This window comes from Saccopteryx bilineata, chromosome 4 (genome assembly GCF_036850765.1).
Source record: "Saccopteryx bilineata isolate mSacBil1 chromosome 4, mSacBil1_pri_phased_curated, whole genome shotgun sequence".
In the NCBI taxonomy this organism is placed as follows: Eukaryota; Metazoa; Chordata; class Mammalia; order Chiroptera; family Emballonuridae; genus Saccopteryx; species Saccopteryx bilineata.
The window spans coordinates 240,893,425-240,904,719 of NC_089493.1; positions in this window are offsets into that span (position 1 = coordinate 240,893,425).

Genomic DNA, 11,295 nt, shown 5'->3' on the forward strand with positions numbered 1-11,295 from the left:
CTTTCTTAATTAAACCCCGATTTTGTGCTGGTCTCCATCCTTTCTCTTTGTTGCCCGCAAGTTCCAGGGAAGGGGACCCCAAGCAGTAGATCCTAATCATTTTAGCCAATCAGTGTATTGAAGTGTTTGGGTCTGATAATGGCTAGAAATTAGCATGTGGCCTAAGTTCAACCAATCAGACTGAAGGGAAATAATTTTATTGCATGCTTCAGCTTAGAAATTCAATTCTAAGCTTAAAGCAAAACAAAACTTTTTGAAGAAATTTATTCTGAGAGTGACTTTTTTCCCTAAAAAGATTATTTTTGGAGCAATTTGAAGGATGGCTTCAGGAAGAGAGAAGGGGCAGAATTGAGGAAGTGGAGCCATTAAGGGAATTTTATAATAATCCAGGTAATCAACTAAAAATGGCTCGAATTAAGGTAAAGACCATGGGAAAAGAGAAGAGGGAAGGAGTTAAGTTACATCACGGAGGTAGAATTGCATGACTCGCCAGGGGCTTGATAGGACGGAAGATTAGCCGGAGGAGAAAAGTGTCCAAGATGATCCCAGGTTTCTGGCTTTGTGACTGCTTACATGATGTTGGTTTTCCCTGAAACAGGAGAATACAGGAAGAACAGTGGATTTGGGAGAAGGAGGTGATAATGAGTTTAGTTTTATATCTGTTAAGTGTAGAACTCACTTGTTCAATATCACAACAGCAAGTCTTGAGTAATTTTCTTATCACCATCTCCCTTTTCCTCTTGCTTTTCTCCAATGATAGGCTGGATTGTGGCTCTTCCAAAACTCCTATACTGACGTCCTAATCCCCAGCACCTCAGAATGTGACTGTATTTGCATATAAGATCTTTAAAGAGGTAATTAAGGTCAAGTGAGGTCATGAGGGTGGGCCCTAATATATACCCTATAAAAAGAGGCAGTTAGGACACAGGCACACACAGAAAGAAGGCCAAGAGTGAAGATACAGGCTGTCTATCAGCCAAAGAGAGAGGCCTCAAAAGACACCAACACCGATCTCCCAGCTGTAAGAAAATAAATGCCTGTTCTTTAAACCTTCTGGTCTGTGGTGCTTTGTTATGGCAGCCCTAGCAAACTAATATACCTCTCTTACATGAAACATTCAGAAAACTAAAGAATATGTAAAATTTCTGTTGGCTATGACTTTTTTGGATATCATAAAATGGAAAGGTCAAGAAAGATCCGGAAGCTAAAGAAGTAATATGTCCACCAAGAAAAAGGTTTTGTCCCAACCCAGAAAGTCACATTCCGTATTTGGATGAAAGCTGCAGTCATGGAGGCTTATTTGAAATTCATGGTTGTGGCTCTCAGAACAGCATTCCAAAACACATAAGGACACCTATTTACAATCGAGCCTGTCCACTTACAAGTTTCCAGCTGTATTTACACAGCTGCTGAAGGCAGCACAGATGAGAAGGATTCTCCACTTCACCACTGAGACACCCACACTGAGAATAGGTTCAGAAAAGTGCCTTCCTATTTGAGAAATTCAGTAAGTCTCAGAAAGGAAGACAAAACACCAAGAACTGAGCCACTGATGCTGGGGACGTGGGTAATGAAAGGAGGAAAAATGGCAGTAAATTTAGCAAACTGTGAAATCTGAATGTAAATGTGAATATAGAATGATATATCACTTATGTTTCTCTATAAAACAGGGGTCCCCAAACTTTTTACACAGGGGGCCAGTTCATTGTCCCTCAGACCGTTGGAGGGCCGTACTATAAAAAAAACTATGAAAAAATCCCTATGCACACTGCACATATCTTATTTTAAAGTAAAAAAACAAAATGGGAACAAATACAATATTTAAAATAAAGAACAAGTAAATTTAAATCAACCAACTGACCACTATTTCAATGGGAACTATGCTCCTCTCATTGACCACCAATGAAAGAGGTGCCCCTTCCAGAAGTGCGGCGGGGGCTGGATAAATGGCCTCAGGGGGCCGTAGTTTGGGGACCCCTGCTATAAAACATAATGACGAACACAGCATCTAAAAAATAATAAAGGACAAATATAAGAGGTGAGAAACTTTTGAAAATTATGGTACTCTCAATGTTGCATTTTCTCCAACATCTGGAAATAATTGAAAATCCCTGGAAAAGTCCAGTTAGCTCTCCTGGAGATGAAGAAGGAGCTGGTTGTTGCAGAAACAAAGAGATAAACGGAAGGAGTGTCTCAAAGGAAGGTTTATCCGATGATCTGACCACGCAAAATAGACCACATGAAACACATTTTAAAATTAGCCTTCTGCTTGCCTTAAAACTTATCTGAATGGTGACACAAAACTTCAAAAATATACTAGTAGTTAATGCTGTTCCAAAAAAGTAAAAGTAAATTATTTTAAAATCCCAGTGTGTGTGCCTGTGTGTGTTAGCTAATTAGCCTTAAAATAGAAGAATGTTTTTTTCTCATGGGAAAGTCAGAATTTTTAAATTGATTAAAGGAATCAATAGCTATTCTCCACAACTCTGGGGAAGTGCAAAATGTTTTCCAAGGAGCTAACAAAATATATACTATTCTGTTATATAAAGGTAGTGTTTTTCTTATCATTCAAGATGGAGTAACAAAAAAGGTTTCTGGAATTTTATATCCCTTGACTCAGTGTCATGGTTAAAATAAAATTCTATATATACTCGATCTAATTTTAAAATTAATTCAAGAATCTTGACAGCTGAGCCAAGTTCTTTCCCGTTACATTGGGATTTGTCATCCCCAGACTCTTAAGATTCAGTAGATGTGGAGGTATCCAGGTTCTAGTTTGGGGCACATTCATTTCAGCACCTTTCTCGCCTGACCACTCAGTGAACAGTAGAAATGGAAGGAGGCTGACCAAAGAGAGAAACAGTTGGGTGGATGACAGACAGCTCTTTGCCTTTAGAATAAGGTTCTCTCTTTCAAAAGTGTGGGGCAATTTACTGCCTCTTCTTGTGAAGATACTCGAGAAGGTAAATTTTTACCAGAAACATCAGATGTAGAGGGTGTGGACCCCTCAATTCATGGAAATACACATGAAAGAATGATGAAGCTGGGTGGGTCTAACAATAATAATAATTTCACACCTATTTACTGTACTTTATTTTTTAATTTGTAAAAATACTTATATTTTTATTTAAATATATATATTTATATATATTGTTAGCCACAAGAATCAGATGAGGAAATGGAGTCAATTAGGATCATACTGATTGGACTATCTAGACTGCATTCTCTTTTACTAAAAGACCTCAATTTCCCAGAAAATAGCATTTGAAACAAGCATTCCCCGTGTGTAGGCAGTTGGATTATATAGTCCTTGCATCAGTTTTGTGACATCACTATCTTGACCTCACAGATGAAAAACTGAGGTTAAGCCAACCAATTATTTAACACAATATAAATAGTAAACCTAGGACTTGAACCCAGGAATTTCGATTCCAGAGACCACACTCTCAGCCACCATGCTCTTGTACCTCTGCTGCTGTGCCTTGAGGCCTCGGACTATTCAAATCCGACAGACAGTGGACAGTCCTTAACTCCTTCACTCCCTTTATTTCTGGGCCTTAGTCTCTGGCCTCTTCTTTGACTTTTCTATAGATTTACCTTTTGTTTTCTATCCCATATATTCTGGAAATTTATAGAAATGAGATGGCTCTGCAGGCAAAACAATTTGTAAAAAATGGCAACTAAATTATCTGTAAAACAGCTTGTGATTCTTTGAGATGATTAATTTATGGTTTTGAATGACACCATGTGCCAAGTATTCCACTAAACACTAGTAATGACATACTGTCAGAAAACAAAACGGAACCACCAAGGTTCTCTTCCCAGTCTGTACACACATGTTCATTTATATATCTATCATTACAGTTCCTTTTAAAACTGCACAGATTTAATAAATTCACATTAATCTTGGTTTTGGTGTTGTATGTAGCCCTGACATGCTAAATAGCTCGCTGGATTTAAAAAGTATGTCTTAGTCATTTTTTTAAAACTGTATAAAGTTTTATTTTTGTTGATACTTAAAAGCATCAATAACACAACAGTGAGATTTGACTCTGTGAATTGAAAGACCCATGAGACTTCCCTGATAATTGTGAGAATGAGGACCTGAAGAAACTGAATCAGGACCATTCCAGAAAAACAAAACAAACAACATCAACAACAACAAAAAATACTAGGTTTTCATTTGCATGGATTTGCCTCATTTTGCACTAAAAGATCAGTGCCTTAAAGCTGTAATTCCTTATCTATGCCTTGAAGGATCAAAAGGGCTAAAAGCCTTAGCTACTCATTAGAGAGAAAAATCTTAGGGTTCTGCAATCAAGAACACAAGGGTGGAGGGTGATGCAAGGGGGTTCTTTGTTTTCCATTTCTTTTTTTTTAAATTTATTTATTTTTAATAAATTTTTATTAATGTTACTGGGATGACATTAATAAATCAGGGTACATATATTCAAAGAAACATGTCTAGGTTATCTTGTCATTAAATTATGTTGCATACCCCTCGCCCATAGTCAGATTGTCCTCCGTCACCCTCTATCTAGTTCTCTGTGCCCCTCCCCCTCCCCCTAACTCTCTCCCTCCCTCCCTCCCATGTCCTCCCTCCCCCCACCCCTGGTAACCACCACACTCTTGTCCATGTAGCCCCATGTTCATTGCAGCACTGTTCACGGTGGCCAAGACATGGAAACAACCAAAAAGCCCTTCAATAGAAGACTGGATAAAGAAGATGTGGCACATATACACTATGGAATACTACTCAGCCATAAGAAATGATGACATCAGATCATTTACAGCAAAATGGTGGGATCTTGATAACATTATATGGAGTGAAATAAGTAAATCAGAAAAAAACAAGAACTACATGATTCCATACATTGGTGGAACATAAAAACGAGACTAAGAGACATGGACAAGAGTGTTTTCCATTTCAAGCTGCCTCCCACAGACTGAGCTCATTCCAGTGCACATCTGAAACCTCTCCTCTCAGGTCTCCTTCCACCCAGAGCTTTGTCTCTTCCTCTCTTCCTCTTCTCAACTTCCTGGAGTTCTGTTGCTTCCTTCTCACAACCTCGAGTTCAAATTAGCAGTCCACTGATTTGTCCTCCATGGAGCTTCGTCTCCTTCCAGTTCTGGTGTGGAAGAGGGGCCGAAGGGTGGTGTTGGGAAGATAAAGTTATTTTTTCTCACCCTTATTGTTAAAGATGGCACTGCCTGTCACCCAGGCAATAATATTAATGTCCTTCTTGCTTGGGGAGGGGCGTGGTTGTGCTAATGTGTGTTGGGGGAGGGCTTTCACACCAAAAGATTTTAAAAGGGGGAGCTAGGAGGCCATTTTGGGGAGAGTGATCATGTTCTTGTAAAAGGAAGATCCTGTGGTGGAGCAGGGAAGGGAAGCCACGTGGAGGAGGCAGCCAAAATGGCAGAATGGGGAAGGAGAACCCAGTTTGTGGAGGAGAAGGAGATGGGGAACTGAAGTGAATAAGAATGGTGAGGTAGGAGCCTTTGATTCTAGGAAAACTCGGGTGAGTCAGTAGCTTTGGGAGCCCTGAATGAGTGGGTTTTGGAGCTCAGTGTGTGCATTTACTCACTTGCCGAGTGCGAGTTTAGAATAAAAGACAATGGAACGCCAGCTTTTGGCTCAACTGTTTCATTACCATTGGTCTGAATCAAACCTGAACTTGTGTTGGCCAGGTGGCTTTGATGGCGGCCATGGTTACTGGCTATACAGGTGGGTAAGTGCCTTCTTTTTAGAAAAGCTTGACAAGGGAGAAATTTTTTTATTTTTTGTCATAAATTGTAAGGGTGCTAATTCTTCATTGGTTGCCAAAATTAGAAACTTCTTGGTGTCTTCTGTCAATAAATTTACTTTTCTGGTTTTGTAATTTTAAGTGTCTTGAATTATTTTGTTCACTTTTTATAAGGTGTAATTTAGTTTAGTGTCTCCCTACCCCAGGGATTTAAAGATTCACATGAGCAAAGCCTCCTCTGGTGATATACAGACACATCCTCATCCTGAGGAATTGAAGCAGTCAAGAAATTTGATACTTCGGTGTGAAGTAGGCCAAACTGAGGTTAGATGGAACTATATTTTTGGAACATATATGAAGAAAGATTTTTATGAGACAAATAGGTAAGATGAACAAGATTTAAGCTTTTCAAAGCCTAGTTTTATGTTTTAAAGTCTAACCAGCACATTTTCAGTAATTTTCACAAAATGTGCAGCAAATTAGGATAAAAAGGAACTTATTTGTTAAAGTTGTCCCTGACCGATCTCTGTTCAGAATTAGTTCCCTGACAACTGTATTGGTGGTTTTACAAGGTAAACAGTAGCAGATATCCCTGTCTCTAACACAGACATATACTGTCCTTTGTCTAAGTGTCTGACCTGAATGGCCTGAAGGCACCATAAACTCATATTAGCCTAAACTGTAGTTATAATTTCCCTTGGAAGTCTGGGAACATCTTTTGTTCTCTGTTTATACAAACGGTCACAATCCCGCATACCCCTTCACACAAGGTGGAAACCTTCCTTATCTTGATTTTGTCAGTCCCCAGTTGGGGTTATCCTATGTCAAGGTCCTAGTTACTCCTCATGACACAATTGATTTCATTCAATTAGTATTTATTGAGTATGTGCTTACTATGTTCAAGGCAAAGTGCTAAGCACTGGAGATAGAGCACCACCCAGATAGACCTAGGTACTGTCCTAGAACTTAATTCTACAATTACATTAACAAATTCTAGATACAAGTAAACAAACTAGTAAGTAAGGCATTTTTGGATAAATAAAAATGTTTATAGAAAGGGATGTGGCAAAGAGGGCCTGGGACAGAGTGAGGGGAGGGATATTCAACAACGCCCTCTTTGAGTAGATAGTTGTGCTACGACCTGAATAGTGAGATGGAGCCAGCAATTGAAGAATCTGGGGGAGAGGCATTCCCATCAGAAGGGGAAAAGCAAGTGCAGAGGCATGAACCTGAAGCCTGAATCTACGGGGCTGTTCAAGGGATAGGAAGAGTATAATTGAAATAATGTGGCTGGAGTGTAGTGAACAAGAGAACGGAGTAATAAAGATGAGATCAGAAAGGTAGGCATTGTTTCAGTTTAGCAATGTCACCTTGTAAGACTTTGATTGTGTTTGTTTTTCTTATCACCAGACTTGGGGGATTATTACTTTTGATTCTTGTATCCCTTGTGTCTGACACAGAACCTGGCACTAAGTAGATAAAATATCAGTTTAATGTATAAATACGAAAAACAAAACAGAACATGTTTTTCTTCAAAAAGAAAGTTTAAAGTGGCTAAACTGATTCAAGATAATGATATTAATAAATTAATAATATTTCATTTTAAAGATGCACAGAATTTGTGGAGAATTAAAAAAGCAAAGTGTAGTTTCTCTCCGTGGGCTATGAAGGCAGCTTCTAAACTTTAGAATGCATTTAAGGTGTTAGAATTCTTTCTCTTCATTTTTAACCACACCAACCTCCTTTGATTTAGAGCCAAAGTTGAAATGAAGTTGATGCTAATTTGACTAGACTTCAGGATGAAAGAGTAATGAATTATTTACAATCCCCTTTCCCTGGGCAAGCAAAAGAGAAAAGTACTACAGTTTGGTTTGAATGAGTTTTTTTTCAAATTCTAATGCTCATTCATGGAACCTTTTTTTCTCCCAGAAAAGAAACATTCAAATAGAAAAGTTTGATTTCACCCTAAAAACAGAAGTGTTCAAACTTATTTTTTTTATCCATGTTAAGGTCTTTAATTTTTTTCCTATAGCTTTTAGGAAAGTAGCACTAATACATCATTTAGAAATAATGAAATGCTGAAGACATGTAAGTGGTGGAAGGAAGAAATTAAAAATGTAGCTATTGAGCAGACACGTTTAGAGAGTTACTGTGTTAAGCACATTCACCTATGTGATCTGCCTTAAAATTAATGAACTACTTTGAGTTAGGTATTCTTTAACTCATATTAACAGATCTGGGATTACTGAGTAAATAATTTGCCTTATATCACACATGGTTACTAAATGACAGAGATAGGACTTGAATGCAGACTGTCTGGCCAGAGGCTTCATACTCTTTTACATATATATGTTAAAATATATATACTTCTTTATATAGATAAAACAATTGAACATTTTAACATATCATATATACATACTTTCCAATAGAAAATGTATAAGCAGGATTTTATTGTGCAATCAAAATCTGGTATTTCTCTATTCTCACATAAACCAAAAATTATACCAAAGTTCTTAAGAACATTCTGCATGACTTCAGTTTCAGCAAAAAAATTAAAGCGAAGGAACCGTGATCACAGAACAATTAAAAAATATAAGGTTATTATAAATGTCATTGTAAAATACTATCATTAGAGGAAATGGAATTATTAGGAGTTGTATGATCTGTAAACTAAGGAGATTGAACTAGAAGTTTCTCCAAACCTCTTCTAGTTAAAACACTATGACTTTAAAGCTTGGAATGAAACTATTGTATGAAAATTTACAAGTGAAGTCTTCTGCTTGCACGAATGTTTTTAGTTGCCCTCACACTGTGATGACTTATGAAATTATTATTTCAGTCACACTCTGGCCAAGGGTCTCACTTTTGCACGCCTGGTAGACCATCAGAGGTGACAAAATGGAAATTTTGTCGTTGTTTTCAGTTCTTTAGTAATTTTGCAATAGGATTTGTCATTTTTGTTGATGCTTGTTTCACTAAATTTTAGAAGTGATTCTGAGATTTTCATCTTCAATATGCAAAGCTTTTTTAAGTGCAATTATATTTCTACCTGAGAAATATTCTAGCTTCTGAATGTTTGGAGGTTCAACTGCAATGAACAAATTATCATTTGATTCAGGGGAACTTCTTAAGCACTTGGTGAGCATTCTTAGTCTGGCCCTATGTAGAGGAAGAAGTGTGTATAGTCTCAGAGCTTCACAAATCAGCCGTCTTTTCCAGGTCCTCACCAAACATATTGACATGAATGCTTCTGGTTCTTTATGGGAACTATAATTACAGCCTTGTGTGGGGAGAGGGAAGGCATGGGACAGAATGTAGATAGATCTCTCATGAAGATCATAACTGGAATCACTTTTGAAATAACAGCAGAAATATGTTATTTTCTTGAAATGTTTCTTTTCATAAATCTTCCTTATTTCAGATTATTAATCATAGAGGTTTAATATAAATGATGAGGAGTTTCAAGCATGATAGTTTCAGATTATGTAATCTTATCTTGTTACTGATGGTTACTGCTGCTTAGTTTCTCTTAAGTAGCTGATGATGATATTCAGATGATCTATTTTAGGTGTCATGTTTATCTGCATTCAACTAAAGTCAACAGAGTATTGACAGTTTCAGAAGTTTACTATATATAAACACACTTTCTTTCAACTATTAAGTATATTTATACATCACTTATATGACAATAAAATGTCTAAGTTATCGTACATATAACTTTCATTTAGTTGTTTGAAACTTATTAAAAAATTATTTTTAAAGAAACTACCCTAGACTAGCCCTGTATGTACTATGTTCTTAGATTACAAATGAATACTTTGCTCAAGAAAGGTACCATCAGTGGGAGAGACAGAATTATAAGCATATACAAAAACCCTAGTAAATATCTATTTCTCTAAAACAAATATAATAAATAGTTTATTTAGTCCTTGACAATTGGGGGGAAAATGATATAGTGCTTTTATTTTACTCAAACCAAAAAATAAGAGCTAAAGTAGTAGTTAAAAATATCTTTGCTCAAAAAAATTAGAGATGATTATTTATTCCACTGAGAATATTTAATAATGCAAATTTATCTTTAGTGAAACTTGTTAGGAAAGGGTGAGAATCCATCTCTTTCAGTTGTCCAATAAAGATCAGTAAGATTTTCCTTTGGGTAGATTATGATTATAATGCTATTGCAGGATGTCTCTTTACTTCCTACCAAGAAGACCCCAGAACCAAAGATAAGATTTCAAATGATCTAAAGTTCTTTTTATACCCCATGTATAATTTCTTTGTTCAAAAATATATTGCATTCTCTAGCATACTTATTATTTTTCTCTGTTTTTCTAAAAACCCTGGTGAGTCCAAAGTTGGCATGTGTCATCACAGAGTCCTTACTGTTCTGTCGCCAGAGCCCTGCATGGCACAATAACCTCAAGGAGTTTTGGGAAACCCCGAAGGTGAGCTTAGACCAAAGACAAAGAACCACACTCCTGGATCAGGCTGGCCCCTCACCCCAGGCTGCAGAGAAAATGAGATGAGAAGTGCTTTGTATGATATATTGTGATCTTCTGAGAGTCTATAAACCACCTGCTTGAATTTGTGATTCAGTATATAATTTCAGAAATTAGACTGAAGGCTTTAGATGAAGAACTCTAAATATATCATTTAACTAACCAATACTCATTTAGTTTTCCTTGTATTACATGTCCAGCATTGTACTAGATGGTGTGGAGAGAGAGGGAAAGGAAGGGACAGAGGAAGGAAGAGGAAGAAGAGAAGAAGAAGAAGAAGAAGAAGAAGAAGAAGAAGAAGAAGAAGAAGAAGAAGAAGAAGAAGGAGGAGGAGGAGGAGGAGGAGGAGGAGGAGGAGGAGGAGGAGGAGGAAGAGGAGAAGGGGGAGGAGGGGAAAGAGGAGGAGGAGGAAGAAAAGAGGATAAAAGAAGAGGAAGGAAAAAAGGAGGAGGAAGAAGGAGGTGGAGGAGGAGGAAGAAAAGAAGAAGAAGAAGAAGAAGAAGAAGAAGAAGAAGAAGAAGAAGAAGAAGAAGAAGAAGAAGAAGAAGGAGAAGAAGAAGAAGAAGAAGGAGGAGGAGGAGGAGGAGGAGAAGGGGGAGGAGGAGAAGGGGGAGGAGGGGAAAGAGGAGGAGGAGGAAGAAAAGAGGATAAAAGAAGAGGAAGGAAAAAAGGAGGAGGAAGAAGGAGGTGGAGGAGGAGGAGGAAAAGGAGAAGAAGAAGAAGAAGAAGAAGAAGAAGAAGAAGAAGAAGAAGAAGAAGAAGAAGAAGAAGAAGAAGAAGGAGGAGGAGGAGGAGGAGGAGGAGGAGGAGGAGGAAGAGGAGGAGGAAGAGGAAGAGAAGAAGAAAAAAGAAGAGGAAGAAATAGAAGGAGGAGGAGAAGAAGAAAAGGAGGAGGAGGAGGAGGAGGAAGAAGAAGAGAAGAAAGAGGAGGAGGAAAAGGAGGTGCAGGTAGGTAGATTAATGGTTTCCCTAAGATGTCTCTGTCTTATCTTCACAACCTCTGAATATGTCACCTTCCATGGCAAAAGGAATTTTGCAGATGTAATTAA